The sequence below is a fragment of the Mesoplodon densirostris genome, chromosome 7 (genome assembly GCF_025265405.1).
Source record: "Mesoplodon densirostris isolate mMesDen1 chromosome 7, mMesDen1 primary haplotype, whole genome shotgun sequence".
Lineage (NCBI taxonomy): Eukaryota > Metazoa > Chordata > Mammalia > Artiodactyla > Ziphiidae > Mesoplodon > Mesoplodon densirostris.
In genome coordinates, this window is record NC_082667.1 from 124,023,193 (window position 1) to 124,044,688 (window position 21,496).

Genomic DNA, 21,496 nt, shown 5'->3' on the forward strand with positions numbered 1-21,496 from the left:
CCTAGAACTAGTGAGTCATAGTATCAGTTGCTTTGGCTCCAGTGACTGACCCAAGTATGACCCATCGGACAACTCCCATAATTTTCCCCGTCTGTAGAGCCCCAGCTGGGGGGCCCATCCTGCACCTGCACCTGCACCAGGGCAGTGAGGTGCAGATCAGTGCACCTGTCCTGAGATACACACAGTCCTCGTGCAGATTGTAGCTGAGCCCAGCTCAGCACACACATTCCCCCTCCAAATCAACAGGGGACTCGGGAAAGAACTGAAGTTGTCACATACTCCTGTTGGCCGTGATTGTAAAAGCCTGGGGTCATCATTTGGTGGCTGAATTCTCAAGTCTGTCTGAGAATCTGGGGCAGCCAGTCCAAAACTCACTGCAATAAATGGCCAGAGATTCTACTGAAGCATCTTCTTCTGGCAATAACCCTCACACAGATACCTGGTGGGTGTGGAACCAAGAACCTAATGCAAGATATGAATTAAAAGTGCTCCCCCTGGACTCTCGCAGGAGCTGGTAGTTATCAGCTGCTGCAGGCTCCTTAGTGGCCAAGGGCCCTTTTCCCACAGCATGTGGTACAAGTCAGAGGCTCAAATGCAGGTATTTCTTTGATTTTCAGACAGCTGCAATTTCCTAAACAGCTTTTTCCTTGTAGCCTACATCTTCACTCACCTCACCAAGTCTCTCCTGAAGAAACATTTATCTCAGAACTGCAGTGGGGATATGGAGCATAAATATATATAATTACTTTACATTAATATAATTAGCCTGTCCCTCTCCTGATCCAGAAATGGTTGTCCATTTTTAGCTGCTAATGGTTGGAATTATTTTTGTGCATTTGTTCAAGGACTAAAAATGGATTCATAAAAAAAGAAAGCAGAGATGTTAGGACAGAGAGGTCCTTTCATCTTTTCCATCCCATTGTTCCCGTCCGGGGCCCATCTCCTGCTTTCTTGGGAACTGAGTCTGGTAGCTTAGGGGAGATGAGATTCACACAAGGCACTCTATCCATTTATTCTCTTTGATGAATTACCAGCAAGCTGACAAGACGAAGTACTTTGGCTGTTTTGAAGCTGACAACTCCATCTCCACAGCACCACTGGTGGGGACCCATCCTTGGTAAAGGGCAGGGAGGGCCACATTTGAGAAGAAAGGCGCTGACTCAGCAGCTTGCATTTCTTACATCTTCTCTACCAGCCTTGCTCCCCCAGCTACTGTGAAACCTCAGACACTCCAGCAAGTACATCTACCATTCATATCCATACATTCTGAAATTAAAAACAAAAGTAGATACAAGAAGATAATTGCATATAAATATCTTCTTCTTTACCACTTGTAGGGAATAAAGCTTTCCTTGTAGCCTGTACTTATCTTTCCATAATAGCTGCCAAGTTGAACCCCATGTGCCCAGCACTGCATTATTTTTTATGTACGTCATTTCACTTCATTATCACAAATAAGTGAGGTGAGAATAAGTATGAATAAGAATAAGTATACAGGGTTTCCCTGGTGGCGCAGTGGTTGAGAGTCCGCCTGCCGATGCAGGGGACACTGGTACGTGCCCCGGTCTGGGAAGATCCCATATGCTGCGGAGCGGCTGGGCCCATGAGCCATGGCTGCTGAGCCTGCACGTCCGGAGCCTGTGCTCCGCAACGGGAGAGGCCACAGCAGTGAGAGGCCCGCGTACCACAAAAAAAAAAAAAAAAAAAAGGATAAGTATACAAAGGAACACTGAGCCTAAGAACAGGTAGAAGAACATACTCGGTTGGTGGTCACGGATATGGAAACAGACACATCTGGATTTGAATTCTATCTCTGCGTCTTCCTAGCTGTGTGGTCATGGGATCAACTTCACAGCAATACTGAAGCAGACATGATATTCCCACTTTAAGATCAGGAAACTGCAGTTCAGAAAATAATTAAATTATCTAATTTGCATAGGGCCAGCTCGTTGATACCTGTGAAATGCAGGATGGCCAGATCTGTCTGTCCTTGAAAGCAGTTGTCTTAATGTCGTCTTTTATTGCTTCCTTGATGCAGAAAAAGAAAATGACTTAGTTGTGATTGAAACAAGTATAGCTGTTAATTTAGGCATAGATCCTATCCAATGGGTGTGAAAGGGCATTCTTACCAATGTTTGACTGAACAGTGGTATTTTGAGAGAAGGATGGAGAAGATCCTCTTCCAGGAGGGAAGCCCCCTTTGGTCAGTCCTGGGGGCCTAGCATGTCTATGTCACTCGCTCCCCCTAACTCTGGGGTTCCCTTTGGAGGAGTAGATCCCAAGCAGCTTCCCCAAGACCAGTAGCACCATTCTAGCTAGAAGAAGAGAAGAGCATGTGTGTGCGTGTGTATAAGGGAGTGAGAACAAGAGTGAGAGAGAGAAACAGAGAGAAAGCAGCCGTTACTAGCTACAAAACCTGAGACCACTGCTTGCCACACATCCCGTGCTTAGTAAATGCGAGCTTCTGTCTACCTGGGGTGCAGCCTTTAAGGAGCATAGGATCTGGAGTTAGGTTCCTTGGGATCGAATGCCAGCTGTATCTCCTTCTGACTCTGTGAGCTTGAGCGAACTGTGTAACCTCTCTGTGCCTCAGCATCCTCCAAGGAAGAGGGATGCCATATGGAGAGTCGGGAGCATTAAATGAGATGCAAAGAGCATTTAGAGCCAAGGCTGAGATAGAGTAAGTGCTTGATGAAGTTGTGGGGAAGAGTTATTTGTTCTTATCGTCACTAAGGCGTGAGGACCGAGCCTAGGAGAGGTATAGCCTGAATGTTTAACTTGGAAACACTCCATTCTGGACCCTGGATCCTGTGTTTTTGTGCACCTGTCACTCACACTGGGAGGTCCCACCAGCGCCAGCAGAGGCAGGTTCTCTACCCGGTGTGGGTGTGATGAAGCGGGGTTGGGGGAGGGAGGCTTTGCAAGGAGAATTATCCCTTCTGCCCTCCCCTGCCAACACCGTGCCCCGCCCCCATCAGGTTGATGTGACCTTCAACTCCAGATGGATAACGCCCCAGTCGGAAGCAGGGATGCACTGGGAGCCTTGCTTTCATAAGCATTACACCCCTTGTGATTTATACGGAGGGAGGGTGATACTGACACGCACTCCTGCTTGTAGGGTATCTGCACCCAGCCTGCCATCAGCCCCGCAGGACTGGAGCACTCAGGACGGCCTGGCACCCTATCTCTCAAGGTCCCAGAGCTGTCAGCAAAGCTTCCTCTTCCTAGGGAAAGTTTCTACTCCATCAACTACAAAAATCATATTGCAGGTGCATGTTCAAAGATCTCTCCAGGAAATCCCATTTGCAGGCTTAATCTTTGGATCAAGGGTACCGAGAAAAAGAAAATGGGCCCTACAGCACTTCCCGGCTCAGGCTCATGGAGGGAAATGGATACCAGTGCCCCTCCTACAAAAAAGGCCAATGGTGAAAAGTCAGGAAATGGACCAGACTAGGTCTAGACCGTATCATTTAGCTTTTCCAATGTTAATGCCACTTCACAGACATTAGCGCCAACCCGGACCTCTCCGCTCACGTGTGCTATTTCGCTCATGTACCCTCCTGTTGTGGTTCGTGCTGTGTCCGCCCGAAATTCATCTGTCGAAGTTCCAACCCCAGTATCTCACAATATGACTGCATTTGGAGATAAGGTCTTTAAAGAGGTGATGGAGTTAAAATGAGTCTGTTACGGTAGGTCCTGATCGAAAATGACTTGTGTCCTCATAAGAGAGACACTGGAGCACACACACAGAGAAAAGGCCACGAAAGGTAACAGCAAGAAAACATCCATCTGCACGCCAAGGAGAGAGGCCTCGGGAGAAACCAACCCCACCAACACCTCGGTCTCGGACTTCCAGCCTCCAAGCCGTGAGACAGTAAATTTCTGATGTTGCAGCCACCCATTCTGTAGCAGTTTGTTATTGTTTGAGCAGACTAACACACCTACCATGAACAGCAGATGTGCTCAAGGAAGTTGAGATCTTGATACACAGAAAATTCAAAATCTACTGACAAGGTCAGATTGGAAAGAGGAGAGGCCCATCACCAGGGCTGCTTGGGAGACAATGAATCAGGGTGGCTTTTCAGACTCGCTGCTGAAACGCAGTGAAACAGAGTTCAGAACGTGTATGATCCCCATTCTCTCCCAGGATAATGCAACACTGTGTGTTCATTAATAAGAAATAAGCATGGAACAAATTCTTATGATGTGCCAGGCACTGCTTAGCTACCAAGATTGCAAAAGATCGATGAAATATTCTCCACGGTCTAGTGAGAGAAATGTTAAATTTTATTGTTCACATTTCTTTACATGCCTACATGCTGTAGTTAGATGATCTGATATTTCCTTTACGTTGTTCTCGTTCCTTTAACCCATGTTCACTCACCAAACATTACAATAGGTACATTTCAGCATGTCCAATGCATGCCAAACACAGAGGCGTGTTTCAGCGTTCTGTGCACGGCCCTGTCTTACTGGATATTTAAATCAAGCCATGACCTGAGAAAAGATATGAATGCATCCTAATGTCTTCTATGGACCATACCAAGCTGAGAAAAGTAGTTAACACCCAAAGAGGCCAAATCAGGAGTCAAAAAGATCTTGATCTCTGGGAAGTATGGTCCAAGGTTAATTTGGTGAAATTGATTCAGGATAAAGAACCAGCAGCTTAAGTCTATGTAAAGGAGGGGCCTCATTTACCAGCATGAGAGCAAACCTAGATCTTTGAGTCATCCTATGACTCCTTCTCTCTCTGTCCATTTGCTACACTTTCTCCCTCGTGTTTCTTTGCTTGCTTCTTCTGGGTGCTGACAGTCTGAGTGATCTTTGTGGCCATGACCCAAGTGCTCCCTTCCTATGTGTAAGTTTGTCCTGGGCACCCTGCCTTAGGGAACAAAGGGTTAGAACTGACCGCTGTGCATGCCCTGATGAAAAACATTCAGACAAGGTTTGCCCAGTGCCAGGATAGAGAACGAAAGGCCAAACCTTTTAAGGAATGACTAAATAAATGAAAAATGAACAGAAGTGAAGACAAGAGAGTTAGCCTCAAAATAAGTCAGAGTGCCACCCTGAGGATGAAGATATATTCGTCCTGGGAAACAACTCCAACAGGTAAGAGCTACAGGAAATCAAAGATGAGATCCAGTTTAAGCCAAAAAAAAAAAAAAAAAAAGGTTCAAAACTGGATTTGGTGATCTTTTCGGTTCCTGAGCTCTCTGTTCCCGGAAGTGGTCAAGTAGACGCTGCAGGGCCTTCTGTGGGGTCTTGCAAAGGGGACCCTTGCACTGAGTGGGAGGTAGGTTGGAATGACCTCTAATGTTGAGTCTAAATTCTAGATTTTCTTCTAACCCCGTTGGACTCTCTTTTATCAGGAGCCGGGCTGGGGTGGAAAGTGCAGCTCCTATAAATGGGCTCATTTTGCCACCTTTGTTGAGAGCTAGTGAAATTTATACTTAGCGCAAATGTCAATTTTAGGCTCCCACAGCTGCTGGGTAGGAAATTCAGATCCTACTGAAGAAAAAGGAGCCCCAGCTGTCTTTCACTCATCACCCTCTCATGTTGTCAAGGTTTCTGTCACCTTGCAATTAGCCCTGACCTTAAAGGAAAGCAAGCTGGCATCTGTGTTATGCAGGCTGGAACTCCCAGTGGGCAGGAAAAGGGCCATGGCTCCGAAGTGGATGCAATTTGGGTGAATTCAGGCAAACTTTGGTCTTCACGGGTGATTCTAACTGAGGGTCCACCGTGCTGGTACCCAGTCCAGCTTCCTGGGGGACAGCTCCTTGAGAAAAAGCCCCCCCGTGGACAGCAGTTCACTAGCCCCCTTCAGCACCAAGTGAATGCAGACTATTGGGATGGGGGCGTGAACTCTTCCTCCATAGCACATTTCATGTGTCAGCAGAAGGATATCACCGTCAGCCCATTGTCCCTGCAAATCAAGGCTGTGGCCGCCTCTCATTCTCACATCTGATGCTTTCATGGCCCAATGTGAAGGAGCAGAGAAAGTAGGAAGAGCTCTGGGCAGAGAGGTAGGGGCCCGAGCACCAGCCATGTGGCCTGCACACGCAAGGGGCTGAGTCAGTTTCTCCGGGGTGGCATTTCCCCCAAGGTCCTTCCCAGTGCAGGTAGGACACCTGTCTCCCAGCCTTGCCTGGCTCCATCCATCACCCGCCTACAGAACATCTTTGGGCTTTGGCTTCTTTATCTATAAAATGAGGGGAAAATAATAACTTCCCTGCCTCAAAGTGGTTGTTTAACCAACGTGGGTTATTATCAGTAGACCATGGTTATCGACATATACAATTTTACCTTTATAAAAAGATTTATAATTTAAAGATTTTTTCTTCCTAAATAATGGCAACTAAAATTGAGCTATTCTATATTGCCAGGCACTCTGGCCAGAGTCTAACTTAACTTTCTTGAAAATTCTTGTGTGGGAGGTACTATGATTACCTCTCATTATAGATGAAGCAACTGTAGCCCAGAGAGGTTAAGCATGATCCCCAAGGTCACACAGCTAGCCAGTGGCAGAGCTGGGATAGGATCCTACATCCTTCTGCTGTCTGAAGAAGTGAGTGCAGACCAAGTTTAAAACAAAATCGGTTGTAATAGTCAGGGTTGGTCTCCTTCTTATTCTTCTGCCTCACTGTTGCCTCTAAGTTGCCAAAAAAAAAAAGAAAAGAAACAAAAACAGAAAACACTGCTGTTTTTGGCTGAAACAGCCCTTCCTCCAAGTCTCTGTGATCTTGGCAAGGGTGCCAGACTGCTCTCTCCAAAGCTGTCCTGCCATTTCAGGCTCCTTCTCATCTGTGACAGTGTCGGAATCGGCAGGACCCACACCTGTGCTTCTCCTTTCAAAGCAGTGAGCAGGAAAGTGGCAAGTGACCTGCCACTTCCCCACCGGCTGGTGCTCCTTTTCTCATCCCATGTTCAGCGATTTCAGAATTGCAAGCCTCTTCAGTGCCTTCGTAGGCAGCAGATCAGAAGGGAGATGTCAGGGAGGGGACCAGAGGACAGACTCTATCGTCTCCACAGCCTCATGTGCACTCTACTCACCTGAGCAGGTGAGTGTAGAGGGCAACACCACCCCCGCACTGGCTGGCAGATGCCAGCTTCTGCCCTGTGGCACCATTGTGTCCAAGGCAACCTCAATGGGGGGTCTCGGGAGGGACACAGGGAATGAAGGAATAGTTTCCATGCTCACTACATTTTCCCACGGACCCCTCAGGCCTTCAAAGCCCTACAGCGCTTCTTAGAGGTGTTCAGGTCAGGTGAACCCTGACCATTAAAGTGATACATCTACACTCACTGCCCTCTCATCCAGAGTCACGTGAGAGGCGGGACTATAGCACCCAGGCGCTGACCGGCCAGGAGCATGAAAGGGTGGAGGGGGCTTGCTCTCTGTACAGGAAGAGCTCGAAGCACCGGGGCCGGGCTCTGCAGGAAGCGAGCCTCGGCTGGCGGAGTCCAGGCCACCAGCCACGTCATCCTTCTCGGCGATCTAGGTGGTGCTTCTGAACTGCCGGAGGGCAGATGTCACAGACCAAAAGGGAGGCTTGTCAGTCCCTTGAGGATCTGGGAGGCAAGAGCTTCCCTTTCCTCACCTCCTCATCTGCCCAAAGGAAACATGTCCAGATTTATCGACACCCTCAAGCCAACTCCTTACTCCTGAAAGGTGGCCAAAAAGGTGTGAGTTTCACTGTTTTCTTAACGCGCTGTTTGACACCCTCCCCCATGTTATTCTCCTCTGCGAGGATGCTCCACATCACCTCCTCCTCACACCTCAGCCCCCCATCCCTGATCTGGTCTGGCTCTTCCTAAAGCCATCCCTAACATTCACCCAACCTGCCCCACAATCTGTAGCCTCAGCCCGTCTCCCTGGCGTGCTGCTCTCTTCCTCCAAGGTCCTCCACCTGTTTCTACTGCCCGTTGCTTCCAGGCCAAACTGTTCCGTCCATCAATTGAAGCCCTTCCCCATCCGGTGCCACCTGCCTTTCTAAATTGACTTCTGAGTCCTCCCCTGCAGGGATGTTTCATTTAATTCCTATGCATGTGTGGAGAGAGGAGCTGGCTTTGGGATGAGTGTGGAAAGACGCGGGGTGGAATCCCCCCTGTGTAGGTGCTGTGGGTGCCGTGCAGACCTGTCCCACCAGGAACAATGCCCAGTGCACGAAGAGGGACCTCGCCTGCTTGGTGGTGGGGCAGGGAGTCATCCTGAGCATCACTGATGTGATGTTCTCTCCCCACAGAAACTACAGGAACTCAGGAGATGCTGTCATATTAATACACAGATAAATACTGCAGGACGGGGGAGGGGGACGGAGGCCCAGCCGACGCCCTGGGGTGGGATTTGTGCATTAAAACACCACACCTGGGCTTCCCTGGTGGCGCAGTGGTTGAGAGTCCGCCTGCTGATGCAGGGGACACGGGTTCGTGCCCTGGTGCAGGAAGATCCCACATGCCGCGGAGCGGCTGGGCCCGTGAGCCATGGCCGCTGAGCCTGCGCGTCCGGAGCCTGTGCTCCACAACGGGAGAGGCCACAGCAGTGAGAGGCCCACGTACCACAAAACAAAAACAAAAACAAAAACACCACACCTGCAGATTTCACAACACAAAGAGCAGGAGGCACAACCAGACAGGATATCTCCTTACCTGGGAGAGATCAGCAGTGAAGGCATCAGAAAGCTTTGCAGGGGTGCTTCGGTTATAAAAGGCTGAGAAATACGGCGAGTTAGCCGGAGAAAAGCCAGATGAAAGTATTAACTACCGGAGACAGTTTGAGTTCAAATCCCAGCTTCTTACTCAAGCCACAAGACTCTGTTAGCTGGTGACCTCAGGAAAGTTACTCAGCCTTTCTATATTGCAGTGACTTATTCATGTGTGCGTGTGGTTTTATAAATCTGCGGGATGGGAAGAAACAAGGGCACCTACTTCCTAGGGCAGGTGTGAGGATAGAATTAGATGATGCATCCAAAGCGCTTGGCACCTGGTCAAAGGTTCAATATATCAATAACCCTTAGGTGATGACATGGTGTCACTATCATCGATTGAGCCAGCTCTCCGAGAGCCGTGAGCCCTACGGTCGGTCTCTGCCTCCCATTCTGTGCCCTTTTCTTTCCCCTGGGCTTGCCACCTCCATGGGCTCCAACCACCTCTCCACCACCTGCAGTTCCCTTTTGTGCTTAAACTGCCTTTAAACCGTTTAGTCAAGAAGCAGATGAGGAACAGCTTCTGGGAAAGGTGCACAACATCCTGTCCTGTGTCTTCAAGCACCCTCACCTGCCCTCTTCCACAAAGTGGGTCCTGTATACCCTCTGCTATTAACTCGATGCTGCCATTTCAGTGTTATTCAAAGAAAACACAGTGCCTTGCTCGGATGGTTTGATGGACACGCTCTTCTGTCTGCACAGTGGGAGGGCATCTCCTGGGAACGCAGCGGCATGGATGAAGAATGGAAAAGTGGAAGAATATATTAAAAAGCCAAAACACTCTGGAACCCGTGGCACCTGTGTCATCACACTATACAGACAGAGGCTGATTTGGGTTGGGTTCGGGGTTTTCTTTGGGCCTCTCCACCCCCAAAGGGCAGTGGTCCTCCTGGGTAGGCGGAGTCCTCCAAGAAGGCGTAACTGCTTGAACTGCACACGAAGGAGCTGTGACTCGCCTCTAAATCCGAGGACCTCACTTCTGGATCAATACCCAGTCCTGTTGGCTAATGACCCTGCACCCTGTCATTGAATGCGTTGCTCAGCATGCTGTGCCAGGATGGGAGCAGGGGACCCACTCGTTCCCTCATGGGGCACTGACTAATCGCCATCATTAGGCCCACGTTCACAGGTGACACGAGGACCCAGAGAGGCCCCCATGCCTGCTTAGTGAAGGCAGGCTCCCGGGGTTGGTGGGCTGTGGGGCTCCAGGAAGGCCCAGGGTCACGGCGAGGGGACCATCCCTTCCAGTGCTCCTCAGAGAGGCCCCAGGAGCCCGACGGGGAGCAACGGCCTCCTGTGTGCAGAGCAGACAAATGCACATGCTGCCACCATGCACCTAACTCAGAAGGAACCAGAAACCCTGTGACAGGCACGTTCTCCTTCTGTCTGACAACTCTGCCAGGCAGGTGCGTCAAGTCACCGCCTCAGGGACATGGCAACAGAGCGGCCAGGAGGACCAGAGCCACAGGAGCCGGGCCCCTGGCAGCGGCCCACCCCCACGTGGGTCCAGTGAGGCTCAAAAGAACACCATCCCCGAGCTGTCTCCTTAGCGTGAGCCCCACCCTGTCCCTTTGCCATTTTGCCTGGGGCCAGCCATGCTGTTCAAGGCTTTGGGGACCCGAGTGGTGGGACCTGGGGTCCTTTCCCATCCTGTCCGAGGGCCCTTCAGCTGCCGAGGTCACACTGGGAACCTCAGCAACTTGCCAGAGCAGAAAGCCTGGGTCTCGCCCAAGCATGCTTCTGGCCCAGGATGAATTTAATTTTGAAGACATTCAATCCGCCCCCTCTATTTTCAGTGTCAACCTGTTACTGTAATTTAATTATCAAGGGAAAAAATTAGAGGATGAGCTTCAGAGAGAAAAAAAGCCCCTCCCGAGCACCGCATCACAAGGAGGAGGCTTCCTGCAGAACACGTGCGCTCACCTGGCCTTGTCTCTGGGGGGACAGCCCCGCACAGCCTCGACCCCCTCCCAGCCCACCCAGCACAGACCAGCCGGACCCCTGAGCAGCCAGGACGGCTCCAGCAAACCCCAGATGGATTCCCTTTCATCTTGCACATCATCTCAACCCTCCTCTTATTCGAGAATCTTTATTACTGGGGAGGATGCAAGAGGCTGGGACTGTGGGTCCAGGTGCAGTGTTCCGTTCTGGCTGCTGAGAAACCGTATCTTGACTTGAAAGCTGCCTAAATTTCCCTTGGAATTGATCATGAGAGAACACAGATGAACCCCCGCCAAGCATCCTTGAGGAGCCATTCTCCTCATGACTTCCTCCTCCGAGGAGGCCAAGGCAGCCAAGCCCCCACCTTGCTGGGCCTCCTGTTCCTTCCCTTTCTACCTGCTTCCTGAAACCCCCGCCGTTCCCCCAAATGTGAGGTGACAGCTGTGCACACCCAGGAAAATAGATTTCCGGCTCGGCCGTGATACGCCTTCAGGAGGACCTGAGCTCTGGTCCGCAGCGCTGGTGTGTGGGTTCTGACAATATGCCTTCTGACAGACGGAATCGGTCTCAGCCCGTGCAGAGGCCTTTCTCTCGTGCATTCTCATCCATCCACTGAGGCTCCCAATTGTGAGTGATTGCATGTGGCTGTCTGTATTATGCATCATGAAAGGGACGGAGAAAAAAGGCGCAGAATGATAATGGGAGAGATCCAGACAAATCGTTCCCAGCAGATAGATCTGGAATAATCGCAAGCCAGTTAACACTGGGAACAAAGCGAGCATATCTGAGAGTGAATTCATCTGCTGATACCTTTGTCTCTTCATTCATTTGTGCCCGCATTCAATTCATAAAGAAACACTTGTTGGCCACCTTCTGGACACCAGGCACTGCGCTGGGCAGGGGATACAGGACGCCTGTCCCCCTCGAGCTTGCCCTCCTGTGGGAAATGCAGAAGCATGACTAGACTTCTGCAGTGGGGTGTTACATGACGGGATGGCCAAGTCCCAGACTTCTGCTGCCCCGTGGAGGGCATCAGGAAAGGCTGCCACGAGGAAGCCGAGTCTAAGCTGAAACCAGAAAGATCAGGAGAAGCGGGTCAGGTGAAGCGGGGGTGTGTGTGCAGGTGCGTGAGTGCAGGTGGGTGTGGGTGTGGACACATGGGTGCACAGCCATAGGGACCCTCCTGCTTGGAGTGGGAGCTGGAGAAAAAGGGTGAGAAATATGTGTAGAAAGACACTTAGAAGTGAGACAAGCAGTGCTTTCTAAGCTGTGACAGAGTCCGTACAAAGCTATCTGCGCCTAACGAATACTTGAGGAGCCTCTGGGGGAGGAGTGGTGAGCAAGGAGTGCCACGCTGGGGCGTGTGGTCCTGAAAGCATCACACCAGCTGCAGAGTGCAGCCCTGGTTAGAGGTGGGTCGGCAGGGAGGCAGGGAGCCCTTCTCGGAGGTTGATAATGTCAGCCTGGCAACAGATGAGGGCATCCTGAACTCGGGTGGGGGCAGCGGAGGGGAAGTAGACAAAGAAAAATACAGGATGAACATCAGGAGGATCTGGGGCTGGTAGGAGGTGAGGGAGAAGGAATAGCCACGGGTGACCCAGGTTGCCACAGGGGTGTCTGGGTGCCATTTTCGAAGAAGGGACTCAAAGGAGGAACAGATAAAGAAAACAAATAAATTAGGACTAAATATATTGAGCTCTCAGTGTCCATGGAACAGCTCGTGGACACATCATTGAAGCAGCTGGATATGTGGGTCTGGAGCTCCAGAGATGCAGAGCTGGTAAGTGTTTAGCAAGTGTCTCTGGAAGAAGGAGAAAAGCCTGGGTTTCAGGGTTGGCCCATTTCCGTGGTGGGTATCCTCCCACCACAGCCCATTTCAAGCTACCAAGGTGCGGTCAGTGAGTACGGTGGGCACATCTGGCCTCACGCCGCCGTTCAGCACACCACTGGCTGAAGGTCAAGGCTTGGGACTCTAGTATGGGGTCAAACTGAGAATGTGAGGGTAGATAACATCACAGTCAGGTTGGAACAGGAGGGAGGAGGGAGGGGAAATTGGCAAACTCGTTCAGGGGACACAGTCACCCCAGGGATGAGAAGCCCATCCGAGGAGGAGCCCACAAAGGGAGCTGAGATGGAGCTTGTCTATTCAGCACTTACTCCCTGCCAGGCTTCTTATGTGTTACCTCCTTTAATCCACGTTCTATTCTAGAAGTGGGTGCCATCGCCAGCCTTATTTTATAGATGGGGGACTGAGGCACAGAGAGGTTAAGTAACTTGTACAAAGCCACAGAGGAAGCCCGAACTGGAGTCTGGGCCCTTCAAGTTCATTTTAGAGCGGGGAGTGTGGAAGGAAACTTTAAAGTTCTAAGGAATGGAATAGTCACAAAATCACAAAGCATGAGTCAAAGAAGGGCCTTGGAAATAAGTCCCTCACTTCAAAACGAGGACACTGAAGACCAGCCCTGAATCTCAGACGATGATCGGAAAAGGAACCTCTCCTGTCTCAGGGCTTCTCTAGCCCTTTTGTGAACAAAATAACCATCATGGGTTTAGGAATCCACATACGTTGTCTCTAAGGAAAAAAACTGTCACGGTTCAAGAGCTGGTCCCACTCAGCCCCCAGGCAGAAAGCCCACCAGCAGATCCCACCCCACCTCTCAACACCCCCTCTCTTTTGGCTGGTGAACTGGGGTCTTGAAATTATGTCGTCAATTCTGCGCTGTGTTCTGTACCTGCCTACAGGTTGGATTCTGATTCTCTGCCCATCATTTCCCACGTGCATCTCCTCCACTCAGTGGTTGGCTCTTCCTACGGTCCTGCATTCCAGCAGGAACTTAGCGTTTGTTGAATGAACAAAGGACCCACCCACCTCAGAGGGACAGTCACAGGTGACTTCACCTCATTCCTTCCTAAAACCCAGTGGCTGCTGGGCTGGTTCCCTGAAACGGGGTGGCAGCTGCTCAGCGAAGCAGCACAGTCCTCATGGGGGGACAAGCAGGGGATTCCCTGGCTCTACAGTCGATAAGGAGCCAGGGTCCCGGCGCTCGGCCAGGGCACGACACAGCCTCCCCACCAGAGCTGTGCCCTGTGAGTCGGCCTCTGCCATTTCTTCCCTTTCCCCAGTCGGAAGCATCGCCTGTAATCGGGCACCACATTTTCTGAACAAGGCACACCCAGCGATGTCTGTATCCTCTTGAATGTTGGAGAGTCAGTTACTCTGGGCTTCTCTAAATTAGCTGAGAGATGAGCACAAGACTGCTACTGCTAGACAGCTTCCTAATGGCAGACAGCCTGCCAAGGGGAAGGCTTCTTTGCAAAGAAACTTGAAAATGGGGGCACAGTAATGGCTCAAGAGTCACCTGCTTCGATGGCCCCGTAGCCAAGCAGGAGGCGGGCCAAATCCCTGATGGTCAGTGGGAGCTGCTTACCCAACAGACAAGAGTCAAGACACTCTCCTGAAGGGGCTATGAAAGGGAAGACAGCCGCCCCTGCTCTCCTGCTGGCCGAGGCACAGGAGCCAAGGCTTCTGTCACGGTCACACTTTGGAGACGCAGCCCCAAGGCTGGCCCGGAGACGACTCCGGGGATCGCACTGCCCTTTCGTTCCCGACTTGCTGTGTGTTCTCAAGCGACTTACTTAGATTCTCAGGGGAAACTAAGAGCAGGGCATCGGCCCTACTTTGTACCAGGTCAGTACCTTTGACGTGTTTCCCAAAATGTACATGTTCAAGTTCCCTGGAAGGAGACAGTGTGTATGTGCAGTATGGAGCAGTAGCTCATGTTTGACAGCCTGAAAAAGACTGATCATTCAATTCCAAAGTAGCTGGTTGGTTTTGCCTAAAGAACATCACGTCCTAACGCCCTTTCCACCCGACACTCAGGCGGCTGCCTTCCTGCCTCACGCTCCGCTCCTGCGTGAATGAGCCTCCCCCCTGCCCCGTCCTCTGCGGATGGATTCCGACGCCAGGAACATTTCATCTAACACAGGAAAGCGTCAGATGAAAAGGAAGCTGAGGGAAGGCAGCACGACCCCAGGGGTCTAGAGCCAACACCTCACCCATCCCTCTCTCTCTCTCTCTCTCACCCACTGACATTTGGGGGTCTGCAGTGCAGGCTTTGGGGGGCCCACATAGGGCTCCCTCTTCCTTTTCCTCTGCATTCCTCCCTCTGCCTATCTGTGGTCCATAGCACTTTAACATCACGAGAGAAGATTTAAACAGATTTTTTTTTAAGTTCTACTTAACAGCACTCTCCTCTGGGAGATGTAAATACTCATAAATATATCAACTCTTCTGGACCCACCACAAATAGAACTGCCAATGACACCCCTGCTGCCTTAGGCATTGTTCTAATAAGTTAGGAACAGGCAAGTGGAAGGGGATATTTTTAACTTCATTTTTTTTCTCAAAAACTTTCATTTTTTTTTCTTGATGTGCCCTGTTGGGAACAGAGCTGGAAAGAAACTGTTTGCTAGAAATTGAGAATGCTCCAGAGTCCTAGGTGGGATCTGAAATGGTGATTGAGACAGGTGACCCCAATCTCACGTCTCCATCACACGGAGGATGCTCGGGAAACGAAACCTAATCTCAGCTTCACCTGGCCCAGTGTGAAGATGTGTGTCCACCTACTCAGCCAAAGTTCAGCCTCAGCCTGAACAAAACATGCCTCTTTTAGGGGAACACTGGGACATCGGCGGCATGAGATAGAGCCCTTCTTACCGTCACTGGAGGATTTGTTTCGCAGAGATGCAGCTATTAATACTCTGGCTTCTCAACTGGTGCAGCCACAATTGCGTTATCTGGACATGGGTCCTTGATAAATATGTTTCCTCGGTTTGGTTTTCATTTATTATTCAATAACTATCCTACTAAACTTAAATTAATGGGGTATTTGGAGACAGCCCTGAATGCTGCTTCCACTTGCTTCTGTCAAGGGAGACCTGCCACATCCTTAATAACCCCTGGCTTGTGGGTGACTCCCCAGCCATGTGCTTCACTTGGGGTCTCGGCCACAAGCCCCTGTGGCTGCAGAGAGCTGGGTGCCTGCCAGCCACCGACCGCAGTGGTCACTGGGCTCCCTGTGGCGTGGCCGCCTCCCCTTCTCCTCCCCCGCTGCGCCCACTCCTGGCAGATTACAGCTCAGAAGCAGACAAGGTGGGAAAACGAGAAGGGATGAGAGGAAAATAGATTCATGAGAAGCCAGATAACAGAATTGTTGGGCTCTGTTAATTAAAAAGCAGCAATTTGTCTGAATTCTGAATGTGAAGGATCCCCTGGGAGGTATTAGCCAGCTTCCTCTGAGAACAGGAGGTGTTCCATCTCCATGGTATAACTTGCTACCCGGGGGCTCTGTGTGCGTGTCGGGATGGGGGGAGGCAGGGTGGTCCTGCCCTCTTTGTCCTTGTTCGGAAACCCCAATACCTCTGCTGGACCAAGGCCACCGGGTGGCTGCCCTCCCCATACGCCCCCAGCACCCCCAGACTTCTCACGGGCTTGAGACCCCAGGCTTTGGAAAGAGGTTGAGACTCACCTCTTGCCCCAGTAGAATGTCCCGCTGACTCAGTAAGGGGTACCAACACCACACAACACGGCGCATAATCTCCAGTGCTTCCTCCCCGCCAGGCCCTGCTCTAGGTGCTTTACATGATTAATGCATTTTAATTCCCACAACAATTCTACGAGGCAAACACTCTCACCATCCCCATTTTATCAGAAAAGACACAGAGACCCAGGCAGGTAGACTAACTCCATCCACTGATAAACGGTGAAATAAGTTTCAAAGGCAAGCAGAGCAGATCTCATTAACCACCAGCCTCTCTCGGCCATCACAGCACGAGTCACTGCTCAGGAGAGGGTCCTAAAATCCCCTAAAAGATAGCAGCCGACACAAACCACTTAGAGCCAGAAACTACCCACTGTGGACAGACAGAGCCTGCTGGAGACAGGGCAGTCCTCCATTTACTGCAGGTTCATTCATCTTGTGTCTTCAGAAGTGCAAGTCCTCCTTTGTCTGGCATTTACTTATTTGAGAAAAAAACATTTTTCTGATGGTTCCTACCAGAAAGAGGAATTTTCTAGCACGCTGGGGCTGAGAGCCTTCCTATTAGGCCCCAGAGCCACACTGTCTCTCAAGATCAAGGCAGGGCACTCTGTCTTCTCCTGGATTCATCCAGGCCCTGGTCTTTGAAGGCTTAGAACCCATTTCCCAGGACTCCCAGCATCAATAATGTGCATTTTGTCCATGAAGTGGCAAGTAAGCTAGTATGCCTGATAACCCAGTCGGTTTAAAAGTTTAGATGATCTGACTTCACAAAAACTCAAGAAGAGACAAATGTTCCCCATTGATTCAGGATTCGGAGCTTCATTAAAAATTCATCTTTATACAAAAGTATATATGGAAGCCTGCGATGTAACAGCTTCTACCCTGAGTGTCCTGGGTACCGTGGTGAGCAGCTCGGGTAAAGGCTGCTGCCCTCGTGGGGCTTGTCATCTAGAGGCTTTTGCTTGGATACGGAGCCTCCCGTGAGAACAACATTGGATTCTGTGTGATTTCCAAATTTCCGAGGCTGCCAGTTTCAGGGAGTAGGATTTATCTGCAGGCAGGAGGCCTGCAGCCGAAATCCGGACACAGCCCCCTAGGATCATCTCCTGTTGCTTCAAAGACTCAGTGGTGACGTGATGTGTCATCGCAGAGGTGGTGCTCCAGACGCTGGCGAGCTGGTGTCGTCCTGGCCAGACTCGGGCAGTGGTGTGAGCCCTGGACTCGGGGTCAGAAGATTTGGGTACACCTACCACACCCTGACACTGGACTTGACTTCCCTGGCACCTCGGTGTGAAATAAGGGCAGGTAGGACCCACAGCCCCTGTTTGAAAGGGTAGTTTACAGCTCGAAGCAAAACAAAACAAAGTGGAAATGGATTGCACACGTGAAAATGCTTGGAATCCATGAACTGGCATGTAAATGGGAAGTGTTGATATCACTAAAATCATGCTGACTGAATGCGTGTAGGCCGTCTTGTGACTTGGTCTGCTTCTTTGACAACCTGCAGGTCTAAGTCCTCCTGGGAGTTCATTTCACCCTGCCCTTTGCTCTCCATCCGGGGGGAGCTGTTTGACGGAGGTGGAACTCCAGCTCCCGAGGTCCCCCGCTGGTGTGTTTCCTGTTAGCTGGGCTGCAGGGCAGATGACCTCAGGAGAACCTGGGGACAGAGGGAAGAGCTGCACGTCATAGCTCGCGTACATCCTCGCCTGGTTACCCAATCACACCATCATCCCGGTGCCGCAGTGCAGGGATTTTGCAGGTATGACTGAAGTTCCCAATCGGTGACGTAAGTTAATCAAAGGGAGGCCAGCCCTGCGGGCCTGACCTGTCCAGTAGGAAGGCTTCCTGAGAGCAGTGTGCTCCCGCCCTTCCGTGAGCCACTTCTGACAACCAGCCTGAGCTCATGCCGGTGGGGTTCCCATCCATTCATGACTTTTCCTACTGGGCTGACTCCCCTAAGGACTCTGGACTTAGCCGGCGCCCACCGTGGGGCAAACCAGTCCTTGCAAAACTCCATCACTGTACGTATCTTCCTCCTCCTGGCACCGCTGCTCTGGCGAATCCTCACCGACACTCCATCCTGCCAGCCTGTCCAGCGGTTTGCCTGCAATGCCAACATCACTTCCACCTGTGGGCGTCCTGATACTTGAAGAAAGTCGGCGTCAGTGAACTTGGGAGGTCCAGCTGCCTCTGATTGCTGCACACCACGTGCTGGAGGAATGAGCTGAGCAACGAAGCCCATCTTCACATGAGAATTAATAAACACAACAAGGCCAAGACTGAAGATGCCTTCCTCAGAAATCTCTACCACTGAGGACCGTGCCATGGGCTCGTGGTTTCCTAGGTGCTGTGCTCCCTTTACCTGCCAAGGCTTTTCAGTGTGAAATTACGGGCTCCACCAGCTTTATTTATTTATTTATTTTTGCCAGTGCAGTTTGTCCTGAACAATCAAGATAGATGGCCAGCTCAGGTGAGTTTATACAACAATCCCAGCAAGAGAAACACTAAATCAATCTATTGGGGGAAATATTAATGCTCTCATTAGGAGGCTTAATTATTCACATCAGCCTCTGGTTCTTTCCAGGACATTAATTCCATTTCTGACTTCAGAGCAATTGCCCTCCTCAAACTTGCGAGACACCCGACAGGTGCTCTCGGTTCCTGGAGTGTTAAAGTATTCTGCCCAGAGCCTGGAGAGACGGTCTCAGAACCAGCTCTCCCCCAACTCCCTCCACAGGCACACACACACACACACACTCACACTGCACACACACATACATGGACACACACAGACACACACCACACACACAGACACACACATATACATGGACACACACACACACCACATGCACAAAAACATGGACACACACTCACACTGCATGCACACATACATGGACACACACAGACACACACACACAGACACACATACATCAATACACACACACAGACACACAGACACACACCACACACACACCGTGGCTGATTTGGACCAAACTCATCATTTCCTCCACACTCATACTTACATCCCCATCTTTTTCCCATTCAAAATAATAACAATAGAAATAAACACACACGTATTGATTTCTATGTGCCAAGCACAGTTTTAAATGCTTTAAACACATGAACTGATGTCTAGCACCTCGGAAGTAGCACTATTTTATTATCTGTATTTTACCAATAAGGGAACTGAGAAGCAGGTGATTAGCACCTTGCCTGCAGGCATCCAAAAAAGGGGAGAGTTAGGGTTTGCAACTAGGCAGTGATGCTCTGGAGCCCACACTCTCTATTTTTAAGGCAAACTGCCCCTTTCCATCCAGGTTCTATGTACTGTGTCATGCTTCTCTTCCATGTCCTTTTCATAAGGTTTTACTATGAAAAAAAAGTCTCTAAACGACTGGGAAGAAGGCATTAAGTTCAAGCAGGACAAGACTGACCTTCCTGATTTTTTTTTTATTATAAGCCTTTCCCTCACAATCATTAAACAAAATTCAAATTTCTTTTTATGCAATTAAAGGCCCTTCAGCATCCTCACCTAGGCACTCCATACATGTAAAATTTCAGAGTCTACCAGGATAGTGCAATGTTCCTCTCTCCACCCACTTGAGAGCTTTCCAGACGGATAGCTCTGCCACAGGCACTGCTGTCAGAAGCAAATACACGCAAACAGCTTTTTGTCATGTACCTGTCTTTCCCAAGAGCTCTACCCTCCAGAGTCAGTGGGGAGGAAATAAACCCCAAGAGGGTCAGACAAAACAGAGCTTCATTCGAATTTGTGGGGATTTCAGTTCTGGCTAAACCATCAGGTTCTTACCCTCAAGGGACATCAGAGAGAGTGCTGGGGTTTTTGTACCAAGGTAGTTTATCCCCTTTGAAAAAGGTAACATTAAAAACATTGTTCTGAAGAGTAGGACATTAATTGAATACACTATTTCCATATAAACTAAGAGCTTGGGAGAGTTGGAGAACTACAGGTCAGAAACGTAATGAGTTTCAAATACAATGAAGAGCTCTCCAACTAAAAATAAAATAATGTAAACAAGTCAGATGAAAGGGGGCGGCATTACAGATGAATCACTTAAGGTCACTCATTCATTCAGTTCATGTACGTTTAAACCCAAGCCTATGATGTGACACTCGCTGTGCTCAGAACTGTATTTGGTGAACAAGACTGGAAAGGCCTCTGTCCTCACAGAACTTATCTTCCGGTAGAGGATTTGGAAGCATAGCCTGATGCTGTAAGAGTGAACATCTGAACACACCATGGTTTAGTGGACATCTGCCCTTTGCTGCCTGCCCAGTATCCCTTTCTTGGTTAATAGTGCCTAGCTATTTCCCTTGGAGAGTAAGCTCTACATCCACAACAGTCCTCGTGGCTCTGGATGCAGGCATGAGGTCATCAGGTGCCCTCAGGATAGATACTGTTTGAGATGGGCAGGTGACAGTGACACAGATCATGCACTAAGAACCACCCCTACCTGTGACTTTGACCCTGGATTTTCCAGACTGTTGGAAGTCAGCCTCGAGCTGCTAGAGACCAACACGTGGAGAAACCTGCTTGGGAATCTTGAAAGAAAAGCAGAGCCCAGTGGTTCAGATAGAGACTAAATTCTAATTACCCTGTGTGCGCCCCTGGATCCTGCTATACCTGAAGTCAGCTCTACTTCTGGATTTCTGAGATACATGAAGTAATCTCCTTCACTTATCTCTCTTAAGCCAGTTTGAGTTGGGCTTCTATCCCCTGCAACCAAAATGGGTCTTGACTAAGTCCAGTTAAGAATGTCACTCATTTTCACGGGCCTCCCTGGTGGCGCAAGTGGTTGAGAGTCCGCCTGCCAGTGCAGGGGATACGGGTTCGTGCCCCGGTCTGGGAGGATCCCATATGCCGCGGAGCGGCTGGGCCCGTGGGCCATGGCCGCTGAGCCTGCGCGTCCGGAGCCTGCGCGTCCGGAGCCTGTGCTCCGCAACGGGGGAGGCCACAGCAGTGAGAGGCCCGCATACTGCAAAAAAAAAAAAAAAAAAAAAAAAGAATGTCACTCATTTTCAGCTGATCTCTTAGAGGGAACATATCCATCTGCTGTGTTTAAGACACTCTGATTTGGTGTCAGACACAGCTAGGTTGAGCTCTCAGGACTATCAGCAGACTTAGGACCTGGTTCCTCTGTTCTCACACCTCTAAACTGATAACAATAGCAGAGCCTTCTCCACAGGTTTGCTGAAAGATGCAATAAGATTACACATGGGAAGCGCTTGGCACAGGCCTGGCATGTGTTAGCTACACAATAAATGGTGGTCCTTGTGATCATGATGGTAATG